The following is a 27,555-nucleotide window of genomic DNA, read 5'->3' as shown; positions in this document are numbered from 1 at the left end:
GCCCTCCCATGTGGGAGGTGGAAGCTCCACCGCTTAAGCCACATCCACTCCATCTAATGTATTTTTTAAAATTTATCCCCCACCCAGCCGCTTGCTTGCTGTCTGCTCTCTATGTCCATTTGCTGCACGTTCTTCTATGTCTGCTTGTCTCCCTTTATTGCATCATCTTGCTGCACCAGCTCTTCGTGGGCACAGGCCATCAGCTGGGCATGGGCCATTGGCTCTCTGTGGGCCGGGCGAGCCAGCCTTCACCAGGAGGCCCTGGGAAGCAAACCCAGGGCCTCCCATATGGTAGGCGGGAGCCACATCTGCTTGCCCCTCTAATGTATTTTTAATCTCCATTATTGTGCCTTGCATCCCCATGATTTTCAGTTATGTTTCTTTTCAAACTTTATAATTCTTCTTTTGGTCACATATTGTCTTAATATCTATATTAGTCTGCTAAAGGGGTGCTGATGCAAAGTACCAGAAACACATTGGCTTTTATAAGGGATATTTATTTGGGGTAAAAACTTAAGGTTACAAGGCCTAAAGAGTCCAACTCAGGGTTGGTTTCTCACCAAGGTCATTGTCATGTGTTGAAGCGAGATGGCCGCTGATCTCTGCAAGGGTTTGGTCTTCCCCTCCGGGCTTCCTTTCAGCTGCAGTTTGGAATAGGGCTTGCATCTCAGGGCTTCCTCTCTCTCCTGGCTTAGGGCACGTTTCTTTCCTGGCCTTCTGTATCAGTCTTGGCTCTCTTCCAAAGGTGAGCTGCAAACTATCAGGTGAATGGCTGGGACCCCAGGATAAAAAATGACAGAGCTCTCTCTCTTCTGGTGTGTCTTCTTGAGTGAGTGTCCATTTACATTGACCCACCAAGGGGGCAGGGACTCAACCTGAGTCACGCCTTACTGACAGCCCAGTTAGGAGCCCTAAACTGATTTTATCAAGTTCACTTAATTAGAAGCCCCTCACTGAACTTAATACAATCAAAGGATACCACACCCAGAGGAACAGATTAGTTTACAAACACAAACTTTCTTTTGGGGAGTCATAAAACAATCTCAAACTGTCACAATATCTTTTATTTTTTTTTAATTTTTAAAAAAAGATTTATTTATTTATTTCTCTCCCCTTCCCGCCCCCCCCCCACCCAGTTGTCTGTTCTCTGTGTCTATTTGCTGCATGTTCTTCTTTGTCCACTTCTGTTGTCAGCGGCACGGGAATCTGTGTTTCTTTTTGTTGCATCATCTTGTTGTGTCAGCTCTCCGTGTGTGCGGTGCCATTCCTGGGCAGGCTGCACTTTCTTTCGCACTAGGCGGCTCTCCTTACGGGGTGCACTCCTTGTGTGTGGGGCTCCCCTACACGGGGGACACCCCTGAGTGGCAGGGCACTCCTTGCGCACATTGGCACTGCACATGGGCCAGCTCCACACAGGTCAAGGAGGCCCGGGGTTTGAACCGCGGACCTCCCATGTGGTAGACGGACGCCCTAGCCACTGGGCCAAGTCCGCTTCCCTGTTACAATATCCTTTAGCTCTACATCCACCATTAGTTTATTTCCATCCATGTTTTCTTTCACTTTGATTTAATTTGTTTGAAATTCTTTGATTAGTTCTTCCCAATCCTGTGTCTCCTCTGATGTTCCCTTCTGTTCCCTTGACTGAGCCATGTCTTCCTGTTTCTTGTATGGCTTGTAATTTTTTTTTTCTTTTAGAGATTTATTTTATTTATTTCTCCCCCTATCCCCTTCCCCCCTGTGGTCTGCCCTCAGTGTCCATTCGCTGTGTGTTCTTCTGTGTCTGCTTGTATTCTCATTAAGCCGCTCCAGGAACTGATCCTGGGACCTTCTGGAATGGGAGAGAAGTGATCACTCTCTTGCACCACCTCAACCCCCTGTAATGCTATGTCTTGTTATTTTCTCTCCTCTGTGTCTCTTGTTGCATCATCTTGCTGCTCCAGCAATCTGTGTCGGCCAGCACTCCTGCACAGCACTGCATTCCTGGGTTGACCAGCACCCCACGTGGGCCAGCTCACCACATGGGCCAGCTTGCCCTCACGAGGAGGCCCTGGGTATCGAACCCTGGACCTCCTATATGGTAGATGGGAGCCCAATTGGTTGAGTCACATCTGTTTTCCTGGCTGGTAATGTCTGGCCATCTGATTATTTTGATGTGTTAACTCTGAGGGTCAGTTTCTCTTCCTTGCCTAGAGTTTTACTGCTGATTAGCTTTGTCTTGTCTCCTCTTGGACATTTGACCTACCTTATACTGGACCTTTAGAGTAGTCCCTGTTTAATGGTTCACATTTTCTCAGCTCTTCTGCCTCTGATTCTTGCTCTGGATATTCGGTACAATTTTTTTTAGGACATACCAGGGATTTAACTTAGGACCTCATACGTGCAAAGCAGTGCTCAGCCACTGAGCTACCCCCACTCCCCTAGGTACAATCTTTTTTAATCTTTTTTTTATTACCCCCTGAGATGGCTCCTTTGTCTGTCTACTCATTGTCTGCTCATCTTCTCAAGGGGGCACCGGGAACAAAACTGAAACTTCCCATGTCAGAAGCAAGTGCCCAACTACCTGAACCACATCTGCTCACTGCTGGCTGTGCTGTCTGCTGGTTGTGGCATCTGCTGGTTGTGGTGTCTGCTTGTTGCAGCATCTGCTCATTGCAGCATCTGCTCATTGCAGCATCTCCTCGTTGTGGCATCTGCTCGTCTACTTTAGGAGGCACTGGGAACTGAACCCAGGACCTACCATGTGGGAGGCGGGTGCCCAACAGCTTGAGCCACATTTGCCCCCACATTTTAAAAATTGCCCTCTTGTATGCAATTTTTTTTTTACCTCTGGGAGAAATCCTCCTTCCCTTCTCCATAAATCTTGATCTATTCTGTTTATTATTGTACAAAATTTTCTCCCCAGCTCCTATGATTTGTCTAAATTCTCTCCCTCACTCTGTGCCCTCTTTTCATTACACTTTTCAGTTCTGGGACCCATCCCATCTTACAGCAGTTCGCCCCGCCCGCCTTTCGTTTTCCAGGAGGCTTTCTGCCGGTGGTTTCTTCTCCGTTAGGGCATCTTGCTCCAGAAGGCATCAGTCCAGAAAGGTCCATTCTGCAGGTAGCTGGTGCAGCAAACAGGCTGGGTTGCGTGTGTGCATCTCTGGCCAACAGTCCTGCTGCAGGCCCCTTTTTCCCTGGAGCCTTCTGTAGGCAGCGCTCCTCAGCTCTTGGGTTCCACTATGGGTCTCTGCAGACGTGGGCCCTGTGCCTGGATAGGCAGAGGGTTCCCACATGCTGCTGTGCGCGGCTTTGCTGTCTGCACCCACAGCAGGCGCTGCTCGGGACCAGGTGGGAGGGATCTTGGTGGTGGTCGAGATCATACATCTCCTACCTGACTTTGGTGTTTTACTTAAATTCAGCATTTCTGGCATCATTATCTGGGCTCTAACTTACTCCAGAGTTCCCAGCAAGTGTCCTTTTACTAGTTGCTCCTGGGGGGAGACTTCTCCAGGGGATCTCTGAGGTCACCCTATGGATAACTCACTCCTCCAAATCCAAATGTTCTGAAACTCCAGCGCAACCTAATCTAGGTGAACCTTTGGCAAACAGGACTAGTTTAATATTGGTAGTTAAGTAAAAACATCTATGCCTTTTGCATTATCATTTAAATACAGTTCAAGTATGCAATTTGATTAGACTTGGGTATGTTCTTCCTAAATTTATACAGGCTTACCGATCAGATATGCTACCATTCTCTCTCCTAGATATTTAAAATGAGGAAAAACGTAAACTTCTGTTTAACCAATTTGATCTATTATTCTGACAAACGTTATTCAGTAGTTGTGTTTTGTAGGGTGTTATCATGAAAACAATTACCAGTAAAATGACAATCAAAAAAAAAAAAAAGAAAATGATTTCCAAGATCATTTTTGAAACTTAGGTTTGTAAGGTATGCAGGATACATTTTTGTTAAGGGAAAAGAGTAGTTTTGTTCTAAAGTAAATTGACTGGATATTGCAGAATGAGAAACAGGAAAGCGTAGGCCAAAACTTTTAAATGGATACATAAAGTTGTAGGAGTTTTGTGGAAATGAACTGTGTTTGTCATGGTGAATGCTGACTAAGAGTTGGTAGGCTTTATTTATGAGATTTTTAAAGAACTTTCAAATCAGACAGTATATTCATGCAAAACTAGAATTTGTTTTTCTCTCTGTTGAAGTGACATTTTCTTGGAGTATTGTTCTGTTCTTTGTGAGAGGTACTAAAAGATTTTTCTTAATCATCGTAGGAATCTGCCTAGAAGGCAAAGAGTCTATGACTTATCAGAATAATATCATCATTGATACTGATATTGACTTTATCATCCTAAAGGCACTTGTTTAAGTGAACAAGTCTTCTCACTTATAAAATAACTTTCTTTTTATGATCATGTTACTGCCTATATTTATATATAATGTATATTTATAATCTTCTGTTGTCACTTTGGTTAGGTAGGTAACCAACTATTGTTTATCAGTGACGTATGATCCTATTTAGCCAAATGTTCAAACTCCAAACAACTTTGGATCTTTTGCCTTCTCAAAATCAAAACCTTAAAGCAAAATATGGACAGTGGTATATGGTAATATATTAATAATCTCCCATTAAGGGTAAAAAGACAAGGAGATAAACAAAGTGAAAGAAACTAGACAAAAGGTACTATGTATTTTTGACTCCACTCATATAAAATATAAGTACAAATAAATTAGAATGTCAGAAACAGAATAGCAGCTGTGTATGGCAAGGGGAGCAGAGAGAGACTGAGAGATAATTATTAAGGGGTAGAGCTTTCTTTGTTTTTTGTTTATTATTATTATTGGATTAATGAAAATGCTCTAATAATGATTGAAATGATGAAAATGCGTAACTATGTGATTATACCAAATACCATTTATTTACACTTTGGATGGCTGTATGCTTTATTATAATGTGTATCAATAAAATTGATAAAAGATTTTTAAAAAATCAAACCCTAAATGACATTCTTTTGTATTTCAGAGTGTCTTCGGGATTTTCCAGAGGGCCCTGGAAAAATGCAAAGGATTTGTTCTTTCACCTCATAAAAAAAGAGGGGCTAGAGATAGTTAGGTTCATTTGGTATGGTATGAGTTGCTTGGGAAGTGTTGTCAAATTAAAAGGAATTTTCTAACACTTTGCTGGTTAAATTTGTATGTGTAAAATGTTATTCATATAAATATTTAGAGATCATATAAAATTCCTGGATATTTGAAAATATTTTTCATTGGCCACAATATGTCCTGTTACTGATCTGCGTGATAGAAGATAGTGTTATTGGTCATATTTTTAGTTATTCTTTTAAAAAAATGCTACATGACACAAAAGGAACCAAATTTTCTTGTGTAAATTGTTTTACTCTGATGCTTCTTAACAGTTTCAGGCCAGAGATTCATCTCTGACAATAAAAGAAGAAAGAACTTTATATAAGAAACAAGACGAGTATGTAATTATGTTCCACCTGGCAATTAACATAACCCTGGTCAAATTTTAAGGGTGGAATGGGGTCAAATATGTCAACTAATAAGGGTCTCTTTGGACCTCTTCAAATGGACTTTAAACAGCTACCCCCTTCTTTGGAATATGAATATGTCCTTGCTGTCATATGCCTATCTTCTGGATGGTAGAGGCTTTCTCTTGTCAAAAGACTATTGCCCCCACAGTAGATAAAAAATGATTAGACTTTGTTTTCCCTCCTGGGGAATTCCTGCTATTCTCTCAAGTGGTAGAGGCTCCCAGTTTACTAGAACTGTAATCAAGGAAATTTGCAAGGCCTTATCCATCAACCCAAAGTTCACTGTCCCCACCATCTTCATTGAAAAGAAAGGTAGAGGGAAGCAGATGTGGCTCAGGTGACTAAGCTCCCACTTACCACATGGGAGGTCCCAGGTTCGGTTCCCAGTGCCTCCTGGAGAAGACAAGCAAGACAGAGAGCAGGCACAATGGGCAGGCCTGGCAAGATGATGCAACAAAATGAGGCAACAACAAGACACAAAGAGGGAAGACAATGAGAAACACAACAAATCAGGGAGCTGAGGTGGCTCGAGCGATTGAAGGCCTCTCTCCTACATGGGAGGTCCCAGGTTCGGTTCCCGGTGCCTCCTAAAGAGATGATGAGCAGACAGAAAGCACACAGCGAATGGACAGAGAGAGAAGACAGCGACTGTAAACAATGGGTGGGGGGATTAATAAAAAAAATAAATCTTTAAAAAAGAAAGGTAGAATGAACAAAATTAACGCAATTATTTGAATCCCTCTCTCTGCCTTTGCCTAAGGTTCTTCTCTTTGCCTTGACAGCTGTAAGATCCAGTCCATTGGGAAAATGCCAGCTAATCCCCTATGAAAGCAGAGCCTCATTATTTCTCCCACTTTATTGAACTCTGACCTATTAGAACAGGAAGTTGCTGATTATCGTGAGGGACTAACGCACACTCCCACATCCCCCATTCACAGATCTAGACCGCCTTTCCCAAGATTCCTCCACAGCTAACTGTACATGACCTTCAACCCACGAATTGATGTACTGGAAAAGACATCAAGGAAAGACTGTTCTAGAACCTAGATGGGAAGGACATTATCAAGTCTTGACCACCACTATGGCAGTGAAGCAACAGGAGATTGGCTCGCGGGTTCATCTGTCACAATGGAAACGTGCTCCAAGCCCATGAAACATTACCCCCATGTTGGATCTCAAGCTAAAATTCACACAAGGATTCCACAAGCAGACAGCATCTCAGGTAGACAATTCTGCTCAAGACCAAAGTACAAGTAGATGATGCCCAAGACCACAGACCAAGACTTACCCAAATTTCCTTATCTTATTCTTTTTACTTTCCATCTCACTGTCTGTCTAAACATTCTTTTATTCATCCTGTACCCTTTATAATGGCATCCTCAAGAATACCCAACCTTTCCCATGATTTTCTTTTATCTCCACTTTACCCTATCTCGGCCCTGTATACTTCTGCCTTAAATACAATTCCTTTGTCCTTCTAGCACACTTCCTAGCAAACGAAATCAATCAGAGTCACAGCTGGATCTATGTCCATCCCTCGTTTAGCCCTTAAATAGATTTTCCCCTAATTACCATCCTCCTTACTCCTGTAGGCTTAGCCCTGATGGGAAACATCAAATATGCAACCAGATCCCCTTTTTGGAATGATATTGGCCTGTGCCTTAATAGCCCCCCTGAGACTGGAAATATGAAGTGGCCTCTCTAACGCAGGAAATGTGGTATTGTTACTAGAAACCAGACAGGTAACAATGCTCACCCTGTAAGACATAGTACATGTTCAGTTTCTACATGGCAAGACTCCGTTTACTTTCATAGACAGGACACGCTCTAGGGGTCAGCTACCCTGTAGAGACACCCTTTTTCTTGAAGCACCCCAAGGTTTTAATAATGTAACTTATTCCACTAAAAGCACAAATTTCTGCTTGACTGAAAGGTCAGGCAAAGGAAAGTGTTGGTTAAATGGGAATACTAAAATATCAAATAACAAGGAAGATAGGATGATTATGATATTCCTTCTGGAGTTTACACCCAGTTAACTTTACACACCAATACCCCATTCCTTAAAGGCAATAGATACCCTTCTTAAGTGCTTTAAGGACATAATTTTGTACGTGGATACAAGACATGCAGAGTACTCCTCATAAATTGCATTAGTTCCTGATTATATAGCTTCTGCTGTTCCTGAAATAGCAATTTAGGATAAGCTTCCAAAAGGGGAAATTAGAAGCATCAAGGTTTTCATGACCTCTTCCCATACTCTACAGACCCATGGAGGAACTATTGTCAGACTAGAATCAGCTCTAAACAGATCATGGGAAAACCCATAACCCAGGCTAAACTCTTGGTATAGTTCCCTTTGGCACCGTGGCAGGTATCCCCTGTGCTGGAAGATACTCTATAAAATTGCATATGGTATTAGACAAGGTAGCTTTAGACTTAGAAAAGTCTCCCCCCACTTAGGCAGGCCATGGGCTCACTGGCTGATGAAGTATTGGAGCTTCACAAAATGGCTCTACAACACTGATTCGCACCTGGTGGGGGGCAGAGTTGGGCCAATGGCGGCCGAGATCAAGAATCCCACGTTGAAATGGGATTTGGGCAGCGGGATTTAGGGAGTTGGCCATTGTCCACGGTGGTGTGGGCAAAATTAGTCTCTACGGATTTCCAGATGCCAAGGAGCCCCTGGAGGTGAAACCCTCAGAGCTCAGCAAAGTGTACAACTGGCCATCGAGTGCAGACACCATAATGTTTTGGAGGAGTGGCAGGGGATGCCATTTTTTGTTTGTTTATTTTAGAAGGTACCGGGGCTTGAACCCAGGACCTCCTACATGGGAAGCAGATGCTCCATCACTGAGCTTTGCCCGCTCCCCTGAAGCCATTTTTATTGATACAGAGGGATGTTTTATGGTGGACAGATTGGTAGAGCTTCCTACTGCCTGCACTCGGCATCTTCATCTCATAGCAGGAACATATAGGGGAGAGGAGCCCCGAAAAGCTTTGGAGGATTTCACTCTTGAAAATATTCTTTCCCATATTTCTTATCTTCGTTGTCATGAGCACACAGAACTTTTGGCTCAAATTTATCTCCTTCTGGGTTTCCTTACAAAACACTCAAAGTTTCAATTAGTGGGAGTGGGTAATACTGCTTTTCCTTTTGGTCATGACCTAAATGGCCCATTCCTTGGTACTCCATTGCTAAATGGCCTAGCCCAGCGAATGATCCATCTTGCAAATAACCACAGATTAGCTGTCATTTTAACCAATCAGATGACAGCAGAGTTTGATAGAAACCAGGCCTCACTGGTTCCTGCTTCAGGGGAAAGCTGGGGACATGCCGCTACAGTAAGGCTAATCTTTCACTGGGATGGAAAGCAGAGGATGGCAATGTTGTATAAATCACCAAGCCAGAAGGACTCCACAGGATGGTTTCAAGTCACCTCTAGCATTTAGAGATGCTTTTGTTGCTACTGCATGATCATTGTCAACAGAAACTTCATTGAAATCCTGGAAATGGTCACAAGAATCAGAAGAACAGAAATCCAAAGATTAGTCTCAAAGGATGCAGATGTATTGATGCCTTGACATTCAGTTTTACTAGTAGTCTTGTTACTTTAAAATATAAACATGTACTATGTCATGAATGAATTAGAAATATACTGAAGTGAATAGGAAAAATAATTAAGAAATCCGGTTCTCTGAAAATGTTCTTTTAAAGCACCCTTCTACTATCTCGTTCTGTTTTCATTTTCTGTAATGTTTAGTAGAGATGATATAGGAGTATTAGTCAGCTAAAGGGGTGCTGATGCAAAATACCAGAACTTGGTTGGTTTTTATAAAGGGTATTTATTTGGGTTAGGCCATAAGGCATAAGTTCCTTCCCTCACTGAAGTCTATTTGGAACAAGATGGCTGCCGACGTCTGCAAGGGTTCAGGCTTCCTGGGTTCCTACATTCCTGGGGCTTGCTTTTCTTTGGGCTCAAGGTTCCTTTCTTCCTGGGGCTGGCTTTTCTTTCTTCTGTGTGCTGACTTCCCAGGGCTCCAGTTTAAGTCTTCAGCATCAAACTCCAATATCAAAACTCCAACATCAGAAAACCCTCAACGAGTCCCCACCCACCAAGGTATGAGGACTCAACACCCTAATCATAGCTCAGTCATGCCCAGGTACAGATCAGATTACAAGCATAATCCAATATCTATTTTTGGAATTCATAACCATATCAAAGTGCTACACTCCACCCTCTGAATTCCAAAAAGACATTATAATATTGGGGAAAAAACTAAAACATTAAATCAGTACCAATGAAGTTCTAAATCATATTACAATCAATGTAAAGAAATACAGTTTGTCTTGGGGCAAAATCCTGTCTGCTACAGACCTCTGAAACTTAAGAAACAATTTATCTGTTACCAATACACAAATGGACAAACATAGGATAACCATTTTCATAACAATAAGGAGAAATTGGGAGAAAAACATGAGTAACGGGTCCTCTAGAGTTCAGTAAACCTGCAGGGAATCCTCCATTCAATTTCAGTCTGAGAGCCATTCTTAAGATGATGGTTTCTTCTCCTTGGGGCAGTATGGGGACCCGCCCTATCCATTGGCTTGCCCAACAGCCATTTTTTTTTATTCCACCCTCTTCAAGCATCTAGGTGTCCACCAAGCTCCAGACCTCTCCCTCCAAGAGTGTTGGGGTGATTGCCACACCTCACCAAAACTTTGGGTTAGAGTTTTTTGTTTTTTTAAGATTTGTGTATTTATTTATTTCTCTCCCCCCACCCCACCCCGGTTGTCTGTGCTCTGTTTCTATTTGCTGCATGTTCTTTGTCTGCTTCTGTTATCAGCGGCACGGGAATCTGTGTTTCTTTTTGTTGTGTCATCTTGTTGTGTCAGCTCTCTGTGTGTGCAGCGCTATTCTTCGGCAGGCTGCACTTTCTTTCACGCTGGGCAGCTCTCCTTACGGGGCGCACTCCTTGCGTGTGGGGCTCCCCTACGTGTGGACACCCCTGCGTGGCACGACACTCCTTGCGCGCATCAGCACTGTGCATGGGCCAGCTCCACACGGGTCAAGGAGGCCCGGGGTTTGAACCGCAGACCTCCCATGTGGTAGACGGACGCCCTATCCACTGGACCAAGTCCACCACCTGGGTTAGAGTCCTAACCTCTCCTGTACAGTGATGTGAAGACAACATTCCCCCTAACCTTTGGCAAACAAGCTCAACCCTCTCAGAGCAACGAGTTGACCACCTGGCCTTCTCTAACCTTTGGGGGACAGGCCCATCCCTCTCAGACCTGTGGGGTGCTGATCTTAACCTCCCTAATCCTTGGGGAATGTGCTCCACCCTCTCTGCACCCTGAGGCAGCAAAATTCTCCCAGAACATTGGACAGGAACATCCAACCTCTTCAACTGCTGGGGCAAACTCACCCTCTCTGTACACATGGGTGGGGTTCCTCTCTTGGCCCAAGGTGATGTCCTAATTCCAGATCTCAGCTTCCATGGTTTTCCTCTTCAAGCTGTTTCTCCTTCAATCTCTCCTTTCCATGTCCTTTTTATTCCAGGTGGACAGTGGTTTTGTTTACACAGCTCAAAAAGTCTGTTGGTTTAGCACGCAGGAATCAAGGGTCCAAGCCGTCAGACAGTAAGACTTTCCACAAGTCTTTCCGACAAAACTACACTTTCCATCCCGATTTACATGTTCCAAGTTTTGTTAAGTCCTCCAAAGGGACACTTTCATCTGGAAGCCTGATTTCCAGAGGTTTGGAATTTCCAGAATCAGTTTCTGTTTTCTTTGTACCCAACAATCCAGTTCTTAGCTTATCTCGCTTATCTAGCATTTTGCTGTAAGCTGCAAGGAGAAGACAAGCTACGTTCTCCAAGTTTCCTTTGGCTAGTTCTTCAGCTAAATGCCCAGGCTCGCCATTTTCAAATGCTGCCTTCCATAAAATACACCAGGAGTTAGTCTTGCTAAGTTCTCTGCAACTTTAAAACACAGATTGCCTTTCCTCCGGTTTCCAATAATAGTTACATCATTTTCTTCTAAGTCATCATAAAAAGTCTCTTTAGCATCCATATTGCTATCAACAGTCTCTTCAAAGCACTGTACGTCTTTTCTTCCAAGCATCTCAAAATTCGTCCAGAAAATACCCCTTACCCATTTATAAAACTGTTCCAGCATTTCAGTAATTGCAAAAGCACTTCCCCACTCCTCCTTACCAAATTCTGTATTAGTCAGCCAAAGGGGTGCTGATACAAAATACCAGAAATTGGTTGGTTTTTATAAAGTTTATTTATTTGGGGTACAATAGGTATTGTGTTTCACAAACTGATCCTATGTGGCCAGTCTGAATTTACCAGATTTATTCAGAATGCCCCTCTTCTTTGACAATTGCCTAGAAAATCTTTTGTTCTCTTTTTTAAATGTCACTTTGATAACTCTTAAAAATTACGGATTTTCTTGTTTTAAAGAGAGGTAATACCATAAGCCAGTGTATCATTATATTCTGTGTTATGGATAAAAAAAAATTTTAGCTGACCAAACTGGTTTTACTAACCACTATCCTAAAACCTAAGCCATTTGTTAAATTTTCTATGTTGTTTTATAATGCGAAAGGAATGTCTTTGGAATTATTATCTCATCTAGAAATTGTCTAGAACATACATCTTCCAGAATAGGTTGATGAACTCATGAACATTTATTTCTGCATTCTTGAAACCTAGTATGATCCATTTTAGAATTCTAGGTGTATTATCACTTTCCTTTGTATAACCTTAACCGTATTTGAAGAAATTTTTAAATGTTCATTCTTGGGTGTTTTCAAAATCACCTAAAGTTGCTTTGGGTTATTCTTGATACTCTCAATTTGTTAACAAAATTTACATTAATTCCCAGTGAAAGAAAATTATTTAAATAATTTAATATTATGTACTGTGATAACCACATTTTCCAGATTTTAGTGACTGGCGGTATTTCCTTCACTAGATTGTACATCAAATATATAAAAGTTCTTTGACATAACTATTCTGCAATTAATTACATAGAATAACCACAGTTAACCAGGGCTTTGAGAGTGGAAAGGGGCAAGCTAACATGCCTGGACAGTGGGCACAACCCAGACCTGCCCAAGGCAGATCAGGGGTAGGTCACACTAATTGTATAAGACTAGTTTCAAATGGCTACTGTAATGTAGGACAATCGGTTGTAACTGCCCTACTTTTGAAGGTTTTAAACATGTGTTATTACATTGATGCTGTTATTTTAAATACTGCCTATCATTTTATATTCCATCTGGTTTGATCATAAAATCAAGAGCTATGAGGGGGCTGTGAGCAATAAACATCAGAGTTACCAGGTATCGGCTAATTTAGGATCTCTCTTTAAAGCATCTTAATACTGTACTTTAAAAGATGATAGGGGGAAGCAGATGTGGCTCAAGTGACTGGGCTCCCGTCTACCATATAGGAGGTCCAGGGTTCGATTCCTGGGGCCTCCTGGTGAAGGCGAGCTGGCCCGAGTAGAGAGTGGCCCATGCAGGTTGCTGGCCCAGCAAGATGACAGAATAGGAAGAGACACAGAGGAGAGATAATAAGAGACACAGCAGACCAGGGACCTGCAGTGGTGCAAGAGATTGAGTGCCTGTCTCCCACCTGGAAGTTACTGGGATCGGTTCCTGCCACCTAAAGAGAAGATAGGCAGACCCAGAAGAACACACAGCGAACAGACACAGAGAGCAGACAGCAAGCACGAAACAAGGGGGGAGAGGGAAAAATAAATAAGTCTTTAAAAATAAAAAAAGAACTATGGTGTGAGGAGCAGATGTAGCTCAGTGGGTGAGCACCGGCTTCCCATGTACAAGGTCTGGGGTTCGATCCCCAGGACCTCCTAAAAACAAACACACAATAAAAAATCCCAACTCTCACTGGGGAGTGGACGCAGCTCCGTAGCTGAGCACCCACTTCCCACATATGCGGTCCTTGGTTCAATCCACATAATAATAAATATATTTTTTAAAAAGAACTATTGGGCCCTGAGTATAGCCAAGGCAGGGGTGTTCCTTCTTGTTTGCAATGTTTTAAAAAATAAAATTTCATATCATAGCCTTTTCAAATTGTTGCTATTGCTCAAAAGGTATGTATTTTTTACTTATAAAAATAATACACATTTATTATAGGAAATAAACGTGACAGACAGAGGTGTTCCAGTCAGATCCTGTCTCAGAAGAAGGGCATTCACCAGTTGGATCCTGAACTGAGTGGGGTATATTTTCAAGTTGTTCACTACTAACACTGGTGGGTACTTCGGTGCTGAAAGCCCTTCTTCGGTTCACCAAGTCACCTTGCATTAAGCCTCATCCCTTAAGATAATCGGAGGTGAGTCATTTTCCACAACTTAAAAGACCCTAGCAGGGAAGTAGATGTGGCTCAAGCAATTGGGCCCCCATCTACCATATAGGAGGTCCAGGGATCGATGCCCAGGCCCTCCCGGTGAAGGAAAGCTGGCCCGTGTGGCGCTGGCCCACGCGGAGTGCTGGCCCACATGGAGTGCCAGCCCACGCAGAGTGCCGGCCCACGCGGAGTGCCGGCCCACGCGGAGTGCCGGCCCACGCGGAGTGCTGGCCCACGCAGAGAGCTGGTGCAGCAAGATGACGCAACCAAAAGAGACACAGAAGAGAAATAATAAGAGATGCAGCATATCAGGGAGCTGAGATAGTGCATGAGAATGATCACTTCTTTCCCCCTCCAGAAGGTCCCAAGATCAGTTCCCAGAGCTGCCTAGTGAGAATACAAGCAGACACAGAAGAACACACAGCAAATGGACACAGAGAGCAGACAAAGGAGGGAAGGGGGAGAGATAAGTTAATTAATTAAAAAAAAAAAGAACCTAGCATACTTTAAACCAAAATGCACATCAAACATGTCCTTCTCTTTCCCTCGGTTCTGCACCCTCTCATCTTCCTGCTCCGCCTGTCCTCTTCCTTCCACCGTCCACCTCCCCGCAGTGAAGCTGGGGGGTTGTAGGAGGCAGTCCTGAGACCACACTCTGGCTCCACCCCAGCTCTTCACACAGGCCACACTGTTTCCTCAGCACCAAACACATCATCGGAACTCAGGGCAGAGTTGGGGCTGCAGCCGTCTCCTCTTCTTTCTGAGTGTCTCCTAATGGTACCGCCACTTCCGTGCCACCCTGCTTCGTGTTTTCACAAAGACTTTTCACTACTTCCTTTCCCTGTAGCGGGGGATTAAATGCTCTCATTTCAGTTTCTATGGGGTCCATTTGAGTTTGCTAAAGACTGCCAGTGCAACATACCAGAAATGAGTTGGCTTTTACAATAGAATTTATTAGCTGAAAAGTGTACAGTTCTGAGGCTGAGAGAAATGTTCACATCGAGGCATCAGGCAGAGCCCTTTCCCCGAAGGCTAGCCGCCGGCCATCCTGGACTCCGGCTACGTGGCTGGCGCAATGGCAGCTCTGCCGGTCCCCGCCTTCTCCCCCGGGCCGGGTGGCTGTCAGCTTCTTGCTCTCATGGTGTTCTCTCTGCTTAGTGGATTCCTCTCTGTCTGTGGAGTTTTCCTGTGTCTGTGGGTTTTTTTTTATACCTCCATTTATAAAGGACTCCAGCAAGAAGATTAAGACTCACCTTGGGTGTGACGTGGGGCATTTTTGGGAATTGGAATTATTCTGCATCACATTGCAATGACAGACACAGGCCACTGTACATTCTGTCGAAACCTATAAAATGGTGTGGTGCAAAGTGTCAACCATAATGTAAACTATAGATTGTGATTAGCAGCAGTGCTTCAATGTGTGTTCTTCAATTGTAACAAATGTGCTGCCCTAATGAAAGATGCTGTTAATGGGGGGAGGTGGGGGGGGGAAAGGGGGGGGTAGATGGGGATCCCCCTGTATTTTTCGTATAACATTTATGTAATCTTAAGCTTCTTTCAAAATCAAATCAAATAATCAAAAGGAAGTTTCCTTAACTGAATCTAATAATTAAAAATACATACACACATTACATTTACACATACAGGGATTGACTGGTTTTAAGAACAGGATTTTCTGGGACCTACCCAGCTTCAAACTGTCACAGAGTCTCTTAAATTTGTCCCCACCTTTCCATTCTTGCTGTCACTCCCATGAGGCTCCTAATTGGATTTTCAAACCCCGTACTCTCCCCCTCCAATCCATCCTACATAATTCATAAAATACAATTGCTATGAAGAGGTCTCAGAACCATCGTTCTTTGGCTCATGGAAGTGCTTGAGATTTTAAAACTCTTAGAGGTTATGTGGCCCAATTCTCCAACTTGGCAGTCATCGTCCCGGTTAGGAACAGGCCAGGGGAGCTGGGCTGCTTCTGAGCCCCGTGATTTTCCTGTGGAAGCAACGGAGAGAAGGTCTCTTTCCTCCCCAGGTCCAGAAAACTGCCCGCTACGTCCCAGGGGGCTGAACAGGAAAATCGACGCTCTTGGCAGAAACAACCCAGAGTTCCTGTACAGAAGAGCAAGGAAACGGAATCGGGGTTCCAAAGGAATAAATGAATCAGAGACACATCCGCGCGCAGAGCCAGGAGCCTGGGCCAGAGCCAGCCTTGCCACTCGCCGAGGGCTCCTACTCTCCCCATTTTCAGCCCACACACCCTTTGTTTGATGTTCTCTCTCGGATTTTACACCTCAGGCTGCCCACACCAACATGTAGGAAAGCACAGGCTCCTTGGCTGGGACAGAATTCTAATGTATCTGTAATCGCATTCAACGATGAGGACAAAACAAATTATTTTTTCCTCCATTTTCTAAACAAAGGTGCTGGCTTCCTAAGGTGACTCTTTAAGATCTGGACATTTTCAATCCTGGGTTTCTAAAATGCTCATATCACAGTGAGTAGAGTATTTCAAAAGGGATTTTTAAATTATTCTCTTATTATTCTATGAGTATATAACATAAAGTTAAGTTATATGTTAATAATATTATTATCTCTTATTATCATTATCCTTTCTTAGACTTTTGCATAAGTTATAATCAGTTGATGACTGACATTATGTGATAAGATAAAAAGTAAAATGAACTTAAGATGATGGAAACGTTTTGGTTTCTGTAATGGATGGAGGCGATGGTAGTATAACATTGCAACTGTAATTAAAGTACTGAATTATACGTCTGAATGTGGCTAAAAGGGGAAATTTGGGGCAGTATATATGTTACTAAAATTAAAATTTTTTTAAATTAATTTTAAGAATGAATGAAGTTGGAATATGGTCTGTGTGCTTTTGTCAGTGTTCGCCTCGAGCGTGACGTCTGTACTTAGGGTGGTAGCATAAAGAGTATACTGGTTCTCAGGAAATGTACCTGGAAGTGTTAAGTGTTGGAGGAGCATGATGTATGCAACTTACTCTCAAATGTTTAGATAAGATAGAGGGATAGACACAGAGAGATTAGATGACAGAATGATATCATAAATGTAGTAAAATGCTAAAGGCTAGTAAACCTGGATATCAGGATGTATATTGGAGCTCTGTGTGTTGTTTTTTGTATTATTTTTGCAATTTTCCTATAAATTTGAAGTTGTTTTAAAATAAGAAAGTTTTGGGGTTTTTTTAATTAAAATAAAAGAATAGGTGGTGAGAAGTTCTGGAAACCTGACTGCTAAGACCAGTTCTCTGACCACAGAGCATGGCTGGGGAAAACCCCACGAACAATCTCTTTGTCATCCAATTCAGATGAGTGGTTTTTTTAGCTTTGATTCTCATTTAACATTTAGAAAGGGATTATCTCAAGTTTTGCCAAAAAGAAAAAAAAGAACAGAATTAGTGGTGTTGATGGTAGCACAATTAACCCTACTGAATTATATGCTTGAAAGTAGATCATCGGAAATTTTACGTTGTATTTATGTTACTACAAAAAATATCTTTAAAAAGCAGAACTCTACAGCATACTAAGAGTAAGACCTAATGTAAACTATGGACTTTAGTTAATAATATAATTGGACTAATATTGGTTCAATAACTGTAACAAAAGTACCACACTAATGCAAAACGTTAATAATTGAGAAAACTGTGTTGGGGGACGGGGGATATATGGGAATTCTGTACGTTCTGCATAATGTTTTTGTAAATCTACAACTGCTCTACAAAATTTTTTTAAAATTTATTTCTTGGCCCCTCTCGCAGGGCTCGCTGTCTCCTCTCTGTGTCCGTTCGTTGTATACTCATCTCCTCTTTAGGAGGCACCAGGAACCAAACTGGAGATCTCCCACGAGGGAGGGAGCTGCCCAATGGCTCCAGTCACTTCCCCTCCCCACTCGTTGTGTCTCTCATTATGTTTCTTTGTTGTGGCTCTTCACTGCATCATCTCATTGCATCATCTTGTTGTGTCAGTTTGTCGTGCCACCCCATCACCTCAGCTCACTGTCCTGCTCGTCTTCTTTAGGAGGCAATGGGAACCGAACCCAGGACCTCCTGGGTGGTAGGCGAGTGCTCAACTACTCAAACCACATCTGCTTCCCCTAAAAATGTTTGTTAAATAACTTTTTAAAATTACAGACCAAATTAACCTGAGTGTTCTTTCCTTTGGCTGGAGGTGAAGCTGCTACTTGGGCGCAGTTGGATGTCCTTGGTTGACGTAAGGAGTATGAGGCTAATGGTGAAATGAGAAAAGAAAAACAAACAGCAAAGCTGGGAAGGCAACTTAGACCGGATTGACCTTAAAGGTTGAGCAACTTCTCATGGGAGAGAAAAATATATTTAGAGAGGTGGGGAGTGGAGGAAAATAAGGTGAGAAAGACAAGTGGCATGCAAGCTTGGGTTTTAGAGTGTGTGGAGCTGGGGAGAGAGCAGGGGTTGGGAGCAGCTGCTCCTTGGGGTTGAATCTGGAGTGAGAGGGAATGGGGCAAGAGGGTTTTATGGTGTTTTTTTTCCTTCATGTGTTAAGAATGTACTCCTTTTAGAGAGACTACACTAAAGGCTTAAGTTACTTTCAGTTAATGTTACATTCTTCTGAATGGGATTCTGGCCAGAGACAGGCCCTAAGATGGACAAGCTCCAATTTACAAGATAAGACCAGAACAAATTTAGGACAATGGCATAGGCCTCCCTGCTGCGCCATGGAATTTTTCATCTGTGGCTCCCAGAAGGAACTTTCTTTCTGGGTATGGAGAGAAAGAGTCAGTTTACCAGAAAATGGCCCACGCAAAATAAAAATTCACTGATCATCATACCAAGCATCTTTATGTGGACTAAATGGTCTTTCAAGAATTGCAAAGCCTCTGTCTAATCCACATATTCCCCAGTCTTTGTTATTTAACTCTGCACTCAGTAGATAATTACATAGACGAGGTAATGTAGATTTCTAAATGATTTTTCCCTTGGTATCTCTTTATAGCAGAATTTCTAAAAAGGTATCCTTTTTATTTTTTTCTTCTCATACATCATCTTTCGAAATTAGGAAAGATCCAGAGGAGAATAAGGAAGTCACAGAGAAGGCATTTTCACATCACCCATGTCCATTCTCTGGAATTAGGACAGGTTGTCCTATGAAGCCTGACAGATACTTTTTTTTCCCAGAGTGAACAATTTGGTCTTATTTAGTACATTCACAACATTGTACGACCATCATTTCTATCAAGTTCCAAACTATCTTCGTTACCCCAAAAGGGAACCCCATACACACGCAGCAGTTTCTCCTCACTCCCCCCTCCCGCCAGCACCTGGCAGCCCCAAGCTGCTCTGGGTGTGTTTTCGGTTCCCAGGTTGTGGCGATTTCCAACAGCAGGGCCCGCCCGATCCAGCGCTGCAGAAGAGAAACACGCCTCTCACGGAAGTGATTTATTGCGAGTGCACGAGCAAGGAACTGGGGGAATCTTCCCCAAACCAGTTCAAAGTGAGAAGGGGAGCTAGGGTTTTGACAGGCAGTGGAGAGGGGTAGGGGAGAAAAATAAAATAAGGGGGAAAAAAACAGAAAAAACCAAGTGATGCTTCAGGGGTCTTGTGAGGAAGGTACGTGTAATTTCTCTGCCCTACGTTGTCTCCAGCCTGTCCTTGGTTTTGGTGGCTAATGAAGCTCATTTAGGGATCACTGTGCAAGTGGAAGGTCTGCATGACTCCTTTCTCAGCTGCCTACTCAAGAATAGCAAGCTTTTCCATTTCCCCTCTGAAAAAAGCTCCTGGGTCATAAGGCGATCCTGACACCATTCTGTCTGGTTTTGCTTTGAGACCTTATCTTATTCCTGAAAGCAAAACTGAGAAGGCCTGGTTAATATCCTTCAGGCAACAAGTGCAAAGACTAAACTTCTAAAATTAGATTCCTAGAGAACCAGCTCTATTAGTATATTAGAATTCCCAGAGCTGCTTAAGTAAAGAGAGTTTTAGGAAGCACATTTTCCAAGGATCAGTTGCTCAAGCAAATCCCTTGAAATGGGTTGGGTTAAGCAAGGGGAAGGGATTTGCTCCCAGCTTCGAGGCTAAAAGAAAGCCCAAATCAAGGCACCATCAAGGTGATGGTTTCTGCCCAAAGGCTGTGGCGTCCGGGGTCCGGCTGCGGGTGGTCCTCGGTCCTGGGCGCCTCCATCACATGGCAATGCATATGGCGGCCTCTCCCGCCCTCTCCCTTCGCTTCCAGCTCTAAAAGCCACCCTCCACGTCCTGGCCTCTGGAGCCGCCATCTCTGAATGCCTGGGGCGTCCCCACCAGGGCTCCTGCCCTCTACTTGGCAGCCCAGAGGCGTAACTGCAGGCAGTGGACCGTTCCTCCCCTGTAACCTCAAGGCCTCGGACTTGCCATGCCTCTTAGCGGTTTGCTGGAATGTTGGGGGGAATGAATGAATCAATCATCAGTCATCAGGCCAGCTGCCATCCTAGAAGTTAGTCTGTAACTATCGTCCCAGGGCCTTGACTAGAAACATTTTATAAAATTCTGGAACCATGACAACATCCCCCTGTCTGTTTCCGCAGAGGGATCTGTGGAAAGTTCCAAAGTTTAATGGGAGGAGGGCATGTAGCGCACGTGGCTGAGCCACTGCTCCCATGTACAAGGTCCTGGGTTCAAGCCCCAATACTCTCTTTTTTTTTTTAAGATTTATTTTTTATTTATTTCTCTCCCCTTCCCTAACCACCCCCCAGTTGTCTGCTCTCTGTGTCCATTCGCTGTGTGTTCTTCTGTGGGAATCTGTGTTTCTTTCTGTTGCGTCATCTTGCTGTGTCAGCTCTCCATGTGGGTGGCACCATTCCTGGGCAGATTGCACTTTCTTTTGCACTGGGTGGCTCTCCTTATGGGGTGCACTCCTTGCGCGTGGGGCTCCCCTATGTGGGGGACACCCCTGCGTGGCAGGGCACTCCTTGCGCGCATCAGCACTGCGCATGGGCCAGCTCCACACAGGTCAAGGAGGCCCAGGGTTTGAACCGCCGACCTCCCATATGGTAGACGGACGCCCTAACCACTGGGCCAAGTGCGCTTCCCCCTGGTACTCTTTTTTAAAAAAGGAAAGTTAAATGGGCCTCCATACTTATTCCTTACAGAGGAGGCTTTCTCCACTTGGCCTCCAGGTCTGGGATTAGCGTTTAGAGGAAACGAGGCAGCCACTCACTGGGAAAGGAGACAAGGAGGAGCATGGGGCCTGAGAGCGACCAGCCCTGAAAATGACCCACGACGGAAAGACCCCTGTGTGATTTCTGATATTTTATAGCACATTAGTTGCCCCGATGGAGGGAAGTGGGGTGACCTTTAAAAGGAACAACGCCGACCCCACATGCCTCCATGCACATGGGTACGAGTGGACGGTGAGCTTTTTCCTAGGCTGCTGCCAAAGATGGCGGAGGGGCAGGTCGGGCACCCCAAGGCCAGGCCATCTCCTACGCCACCGGGCAGCCGTCGTGGCCAAGCAAGTACCGCAGGGCTGGAGGTCATGGGCGTCTGCCACAAGGGCATGGACATTTCTGGCAACTTCTACAGAAATAAGCGGACGTGCCTGGCCTTCGTCTGCAAGGGTGTGGGCAGCAGTCCATCCCGCCGGCCCTACGCCTCCCGGCCCCCGGTCTCATCTTTTGGGAGACAGGCAAGACTTGACATCCCACAAGACCAAATGGGAGGGAAGCGGACTTGGCCCAGTGGTTAGGGCGTCTGTCTACCACGTGGGAGGTCGGCGGTTCAAACCCCGGGCCTCCTTGACCTGTGTGGAGCTGGCCCATGCGCAGTGCTGATGCGCGCAAGGAGTGCCCTGCCACACTGGGGTGTCCCCCATGTAGGGGAGCCCCACGTGCAAGGAGTGCGCCCCGTAAGGAGAGCCGCCCAGCGCGAAGGAAAGTGCAGCCTGCCCAGGAATGGCGCCGCACACACGGAGAGCTGACACACAAAATGACACAACAAAAAGAAACACAGATTCCCGTGCCGCTGACAACAACAGAAGCGGACAAAGAAGAACACGCAGCAAATAAACACAGAGAACAGACAACTGGCGCCGGGCAGGGGGGAAGGAGAGATAAATAAATAAAATAAATCTTAAAAGAAAAAAAAAAAGAAAGACCAAAAGGGAGTAGCAGATGTGGCTCCAGCAGTGGCTTCCCACGTACAAGGTCGGGGGTTCGATCCCTGTCCCCCCCCCCCCCGGGCCTCAAAAAAAAAAAAGGACCCAGGAAGACCTGGGTTCAAGGTGTTTGATGCGATCCCACTCCGCTGTGATAAGAAAAGGCAGGTGCTGGATCCTGCTGCCCTCGAGGGTGTGCATCTGAGGCCCACGGGACAGTCTGCCCACCCGAGGCGCCTGGCCCGTGAGGTTGGCTGCAAGTGCCAGGCAGTGACGGCCACCCTGGAGGAGAAGAGGAAGGAGAAGACCAAGATCCATTAGAGGAAGCGGCTGCGCGCGAGGCCACGGAAACAGGCTGAGAAGAACGTGGGGAGGGGAACTGGCGAACACACAGAGGCCCTCGAGGCCCCTGGGCTCCTGCTCCAGGCCTGCCCTTCCTCCCCCAGCGCGGCCCCAGGGCAGCAGCCCTGCCCACCGTCCCCGAGCTCCAGGCAGCCCGGGGCTGACAAGGTACAGGGAGCCGGGAGGGCCCCGTGGCTTCTGAGTTCCTTAGGGCTCAGGGGATGAGCAGCCGAGAGCTACGCAGGCACCGGTGGTCTGCGGCCTGCTTGCTGGCGTGAGAATTTTACAAAGGCAGAGAATAGGAAGAACCTATCAGGTGGGTGTCAACGTTTGCAAAAGTCAGCCGGGAAACGTGGGGTTGCCCTAAATTGTGAATGGGGGGCCCCATGCGGTTCCACAGGATACTCTGCAGCTGTTAGAATGTGTATTAGTCAGCCAAAGGGGTGCTGTTCCGAATGCCAGAAACTGGTTGGTTTTTATCAAGGGTATTTATTTGGGGTAGGAGCTTACAGATCCCAGGCCATAAGCATAAGTTACTTCCCTCGCCAAAGTCTATTTGGAGCAAGATGGCTGCTGACGTCTGCGAGGCTTCAGGCTTCCTGGGTTCCCACGTTCCTGGGGCTTGCTTTTCTGTGGGTTCAAGGTTCCTTCCTTCCTGGGACTTGCTTCTCTTTCCTCTCAATGCTGACTTCCCCAGGTCTTCAGCATCAAACTCCAACATCAGCAGTCCCTGCATCAAAAGCTCCAGCTCTGCTCTTTGCCAAGCCTTTTATCCGTGGTGGGTGGGGACTCAACGCCCTAATCATAGCTCAGTCATGCCCAGGTACAGATCAGATTACAAGCATAATCCAATATTTCTTTTTGGAATTCATCAATTATATCAAACTGCTGCAGCATGTTTGAGAACACATATGTGTACAAGGCTGACTTGGGTTTGTACAGAAGGTATTTCTAGGCACGGGCTGCAAAGACATACCACCCAAGGGCCCACAGACATCACCCTTGCTTCCCTGTACTCTGTGACCAGAAATGATTAAATTATTTTTGTATGTTTTTGTTTTAGGAGGTACTGGGGATTGACCCCAGGACTTCGTACGTGGGAAGCAGGTGCTCAACCACTGAGCTACATCCTCTCCCCAAGGAGAGTTGGTTATTTTTATTTGTTGGTTTGTTTTTTATTTCAGGAGGTACCGGGGATAGAACCCAGGACCTTGTACCTGGGAAGCAGGCACTCAATCACTTGAGCTACTTCTGCGTCTGGAGAAGTGAATAAATTATTTTTAAAGGAAAATTAATGCAGGTGAAATCAACTGTTATACATACTGACCATGAAAGACCACGAAAAGCAGGCGAAAATGGGCAAAGAGGGGAAGAATTTCAGCTCATTTTGCAAAGGGGCAACTGATCTCGGCAGCATTTACAGGGTTATGAGGGCATCGCTGCCTTCGGCCGTCTGTAATGGCGCCCTGAGGCCTCGGGTGTAGTGTGCAGAGTCAAAGACCAAGACTTAACTTGTGGGTTCGAGCCCAGCTCCCTCCAAACTGGCAGGGTGTCCCTTCCTTTCTACCTCACTCCTATTGGGCCTCGGTTTGTGCAACTGCAAAATGAAGAAATGGAACTAGCCAATTTCTAAAGTCTCTTTTTGTGCTAAACTTCTATGATTTTGATTCATAAGGATGATTCATAGTGAGTCAACAAGAAAAAGGTTAAATTGTGTTCTGAATCTTCTAGTCAAAAAAACAGGCAAGGATGTATTCTTTTGTATAAACGTTTCCGTCAGATTTATTGGAATTCAAAAACAATTTTGTGTAAAGACACACTGTTCAGATATTGAGAAAATTACTTTTTTTAGTGGAGCTTCTCATTACCCCTTCACCCCACCCACCCACTCTCATGCGCATCTGATGCTGAATGAGCACCAGCTGTACTTGCCCCTGGAGAATTACTTCTTCAAAACCTTCTGAGCCCAATGAGGATGCGTATTGTACATTTTCAAGGTCAGAAAGTTCCACAGTCTAAGACAACATATTCTATTAGTGTGCATAATAGCATTTAAGCTTGACCTGCCAGATCTAATTCCAAGTTTTATTTCATCCAACAAAACAAAAACTTGGATATTTATAATGCAGTTAGCATCTTCCCTACCCGAAACTCATTGGTATCCAAATATCAAAGATCTGTACACAATCTTCTATCGCCAACTTAAAATTATTTTTTAAAGTTCAATGATTTCATTCTGGCTTCAAAATTCTCTTTGTTGAAGACACATTAACCGCTATTTTTTTAATGTTTACCCCCCAAGTTAGAAAAGAACAACTTCACAGAGCCTGCGGATGATTGCCTGCTCATTCTACAACGGCAGAACGAGGGGCAGTTGTTATCAGAGAATTTGTCTTCACTGAGGAAATAGTCTTGTCTCTACGTCTGCTTTAATCGTATACCTCATTTGCCATGACTTTTCTGGACTCTCGATTTTTTGCCTTTCATACGTTTGTTTTGGTTCAGACATTCCTTTTTCTTTTCATTCTTACTTAAAGGAAAATAATAATCATCTTCATATAAATTGGCTGGAACCCTTGAACCGTACATTTTGCTCTGTGATTTTCTGGTTTCCTGTCGTCAGGTAACAAGCTCAGACATCATGTTGGCAGTAGAGATGGGTGCCCAGGAGTTAAGCCAATTCCTCTCTGCCTTAGAGGAACCGAAGAGCCTCTCTCAGCTTTCTCCCAAGGGAACACAAAAACTTAGGTTTGCATTCACTCATTCAACAAGCATTAGGCAGCCTATGATGTTTAGATAGACTCTAGAATGTTGGAGTTGAAAGGAACTTTAAAAATCATCTGGTTCCACATTTTGCAGCCAGTGAAACCAACGCTCGATGCTTGCCCAATGCAGCATTTAGGAATTGTGATAGTCAAGGAGCAGGACTGGAATCCTGGCCTCCGCGTGTTTGGTCGGCTGCTTCTGCTGCTGCCCATTGCTTCAGGAACGGGTCAGGAGATGCTGTGATGCTCCATGACTCGGCACACATGCTGTCCCCTACTGGAAAGATAATTTCCCCATCCAAGGCCCTCAGGAGTTAGTAGCTCCAATGCTGGCACTCCATAGCCTTCTCCAATGGATGCAGTTTTGCTCTTTTGCAGCATGTAAGCACTAAATGCAGAGAGGCCAGAGGGTATTTTCATTTTTGTCCTTTCCTTTAATTTTGGTCTTTCCTCCAGCCCAGCAGGCCAAGCCGTCCCATAGAACCAGAGGCAGAGAGAATCAATTTCTTAGCTTTTCATTTTCAAAATAAGCCAAGACAATAGTTTGAGAGAAAGAGCCTTGGAATCTCAAAAGCCCAGAGTGTATGCCCCTAAACAGAAGAATTTTAAAAATGTGTTGTGCTGTAAGAGCCTGTTTTCTCTCTCTGGACTGATGGACAGATGGAAGTGACTGCCTGAGGCACTCACCACTTAAGCCTGGGGTGAGCCTGAGTGTGGAGCAGTAGAAGTCCCAGGAGAGACCCAGGTAGCCAAAGCAGATGGTTTGAAGCTGTATGCGCCCCAGAAAAAATATGTTTTTAAACTTAATCCAGGGAAGCAGATGTGGCTCAACTGACAGAGCATCCACCTACCATATGGAGGGTCCAGGGCTCTATACCCAGGGCCTCCTTGATCCGTGTGGAGCTGGCCATGCGCAGTGCTGATGCGCGCAAGGAGTGCCCTGCCACGCAGGGGTGTCCCCCATGTAGGGGAGCCCCATATGCAAGGAGTGTGCCCTGCAAGGAGAGCCACCCCGGGGGTGTGAAAAAGCCCAGCCCGCCAGGAGTGGTGCCACACCCACAGGCAGCTAACGCAGCAAGATGACACAACAAAAAAGAGACGCAGTTTCCCAGTGCCACCTGATAATACAAGTGGACGTAAAAGAACACACAGTGAATGGACACAAGAGAGCAGACAATGGGGGGAGGGGAAGGGGAGAGAAATAAATAAAAAATAAATCTTTAAAAAGATAAAATAAAATAAAGTTAATCCATTCCAGTGGGTATGGACTTATTGTAAGTAGGATCTTTTGGTGAGTAGGATCTGAACTTAAGATGCGACCTGCCTCATTCAGGGTGGATCTTAATCCTCTCACTGGAGTCCTTTATGAGAGAATGAAATGCAGATAGGGAGAGAAAGCCATGCAAGCAAGAAGCTGAAAGCAAAGAAAGAGAAGAGAAGAGGAAAACGGACTTTGGCCCAGTGGTTAGGGCGTCCGTCTACCACATGGGAGGTCCGCGGTTCAAACCCCGGGCCTCCTTGACCCGTGTGGAGCTGGCCCATGTGCAGCGCTGATGCGCACAAGGAGTGCCCTGCTACACAGGGGTGTCCCCCGCGTAGGGGAGCCCCACGCGAAGGAGTGCACCCGTAAGGAGAGCCGCCCAGCGCGAAGGAGGGAGCAGCCTGCCAAGGAATGGCGCCGCCCACACTTCCCTTGCCGCTGACGACAACAGCAGCGGGCACAGAAACAAGACGCAGCAAAAAGACACAGAAAACAGACAACCGGGGGAGGAGAGGGGAATTAAATAAATAAAAATAAATCTTTAAAAAAAAAAAAAAGAGAAGAGAAGAGAGAGCAGCAGACACAGCCATGTGCCTTGCCATGTGACAGAGGCATCCAGGATCGCTCACAGCCGGTCTTTGGGGAGAAAGCGTCTCCTTGATGTGTTAACATTTTTCTCAGCCTCAAAACTGTAGGCTTGTGAGTTAACAGATTTCCATTGTTAAAAGCCAACCCATTTTATGGTGTCTGCTTGAGCAGCTTTAGCAAACAAGTGTAGAGGAAATGAGAGTCCCGCTTCCATCTAGGGCCATTGGGCCTCCCAATTTCTTCTAAGCACCAGGACATGGCACTGACGGTAGGAGTACCTGTGCAGGACACACCAAAAGGCTCAGGACAGGTGCAGAGAATTCCCTTGCTCTCCTGAAATGGTTCAGGAGCAGCCAAAGGTCTTCCGTGATGCCTGACCATGAGCCTTGGTTCTGGTCACAGTATCAGAGTCCTGGGGCCCAGGGCATAGACAGCTGTGTGTGACAACAGCTAGGATTTTCTCAGAGTATCTCAGCAAGGGACCATGGAGAGAAATTTCCCCAAAGGACTGTGGGTATCATGAGGTGGTCTGGCTGTT

General features: G+C 45.0%; 1 pseudogene; it reads left to right on the top strand.

Moving 5' to 3' along the window:
* Nucleotides 1–8,105: 8,105 nt before the first annotated feature.
* On the top strand, nucleotides 8,106–9,100 carry LOC101440359 (DNA repair protein RAD51 homolog 3 pseudogene; annotated as a pseudogene).
* Nucleotides 9,101–27,555: the final 18,455 nt, after the last annotated feature.

This window comes from Dasypus novemcinctus, chromosome 28, assembly GCF_030445035.2.
Source record: "Dasypus novemcinctus isolate mDasNov1 chromosome 28, mDasNov1.1.hap2, whole genome shotgun sequence".
Lineage (NCBI taxonomy): Eukaryota > Metazoa > Chordata > Mammalia > Cingulata > Dasypodidae > Dasypus > Dasypus novemcinctus.
Note: the sequence above shows the minus strand (reverse complement) of the source record. Positions and strands in the feature narration are given on the sequence as shown.